Source organism: Nipponia nippon, unplaced genomic scaffold (assembly GCF_047370975.1).
Source record: "Nipponia nippon isolate SJK-2023a ecotype South Korea unplaced genomic scaffold, ASM4737097v1 scaffold_1, whole genome shotgun sequence".
In the NCBI taxonomy this organism is placed as follows: Eukaryota; Metazoa; Chordata; class Aves; order Pelecaniformes; family Threskiornithidae; genus Nipponia; species Nipponia nippon.
The window spans coordinates 93,177,839-93,180,058 of NW_028262290.1; positions in this window are offsets into that span (position 1 = coordinate 93,177,839).

Sequence of the window (2,220 nt, forward strand, 5' to 3'; positions counted from 1 at the left end):
CGGCGCTGGAGGCCCGGACGGTGGCCCGGGGCGAGGGGCCGGCCCGGGCACCCCAGCCCCTGCTCGGCCGAGCGCCCAACACCGAGCAGGGCGGCTCTCGCCCCCTCCCGGGGCGGGGAGCAGGGTGGCTCGGCCCCTTCTTCTCCGGCGCCGCGGGCAGGCCGAGCCCCTCCCGTCCACGGCGGGGGGGAGCGGGGCTGCCCGCGGCCGCTCTCACCCCCCCGGCCCCGCGGCCAGCGCCCACCCCCTCCGCCAAACGCGGTCCCCGCGGCGGGATCCTCCTCTTCCTCCTCGGGACGATTTCGCAGACGCCACAGACAGGACGGGGAATTTTTTTCCCCTCCCAGTGACCCCAGAAGTTTTTTTCTTTTTTTTTTAAAAAAAAAAAAACAAACTTCCAGCCGGGCCAGCTGAGGGAGGAAGGGAGGGAATTGCTTTCGCCGCCTCCAGCTGCGGCATGCGAGGCTGTCAGCCCCCAGCAGCAGGGCATCCCTCTGTGCCCTGGGAAGCCTACACGGGGACCCCGGCAGCCGTGCCGGGCTCTGCGGGGAGAGGGAGGGCCACCACAGAGAGGAACAGCAGGAGAAAGGGAGTGCGCGGCTGGCGCCTGGGACTCCTTCGGCCTTTTTGTAATAGGCCGCTGGGACGCCATCCCTGAGGGAGCCTCCAGCAGCACCGCATGCGGGAGGGAGATGGGGAAGCCTAGGCTTGCAAACGCAACCCCTCCTTCCCACGGGGACCCCAGGCACTGTCCTAGGGCACGGAGAGCGGGGCACTGGGAGAGCTGGCGGGGGCTGCAGCAGTTGGAAGCGGTCACCTGGCAAAGCCGGAGACACACTGTAAAGCAAGGAAGTGTGCGGTAGATAGCTGGATGCCTGAAAATGCCTAGAAGCTGCAAGGTTAAGATACACACGGTGAAGGTGAAGTGAATGACAGCGCGGTGGTGCGGGATGCATCATCCGGGACGGGCCTCTGCTCGATGGCAGCGGCCTCCGGCACCGGGCTTTCTGCTGCAGAGGGGCTTGGAGGGAGGCGGTGGGCGACATCCCGGGGCCATGCCGTGGCCTGGGGCGGGAGAGACCCTTTCTCTTTGTATCACTTGGGGAGGCTGGAGGTCATTGCACTCACACTACATACTATCAGATTTAAGCCGTTTTTTCGCCAGCGTGACATCTGTGGCTCGGGAAGCCAGGAATTCATGCGGTAACAATTCAGGTGCTGTTCAGTTGCTCAGGAAAGTCAGCAGAGCCCAGAGACAAGGCCACCTTTATGGGTATCAGCCACAAAGCGGTGCTTGGAGAACATCGCAGCTGGATCAGCTTGGGACAGTACAAATAAGCATGGCGGGGGGTGGGCACAGAGGTGAGAGATACTTAATAGTTTTCTGTAAAGTGCATGATGAAATAACCAAATCACACTTTTTTCAATAGAAAAAATGTCGGTAGTAATTACCTAAATCCACATGCCTCTGTGCTAAACCAACTCCAAACTAGCAAATGCAATGATGTCCCTATCTCCCTATTCAAATACATAATTGTGTATTTTATCAATTTAACTTCTACATAACAAAACTGGGTTTAGTTCACTTTGAAGCACAGTCATATGTAAAGAATGCAAACAACTGAGCCCCATCTCTCCAAACAGAAAGGCACGTGCCTGTTTACTGCAGCCTCGCTCTACAGCACCTGCAGACATTTCTTTAGAGAAATCTGCATTTTTCAAAACAGGACGGGCGATACTCAAGATGTCGGAGCGGATCCTGAGGCGCTCAGCACCGATTCCTACCAAACCGACTTCCCTGAGAACAGTGCTGGGCCCGTAGCAGAGATACAAAACCAGACAAAGCAAGCAACCTGAAGGCACACGCTTTCCAAGGAGAGCTGTGTGCCCCTGCCTGGAGCAAAGCGTGTGGCAGAGGCCCACCCACTTCACCTTGGATCACCACAAAAAGGGTTTTCACATCACTGTCAGGCTAGACACCTCCCAAGTACCCCATATTAGCTGTTCGGAGCATTCAGCGTGGCTTCACAGGAAAGGAATTGTTGTGAACCTTTGTGCTGTAGGAAGCTCTCCACACAGCTCCTTTTGTTCGGGGCAGGCTTTTGTAATCCCTCCTCTTGTTCCAGTACATGGTGGTCTTCCCAGTTCTTCCCTGTAAAAACAAAACAAGAAAATAAAATGCCTTCCCTTCTGGCAGTTGCTGTGGTAACCCGAAATAAC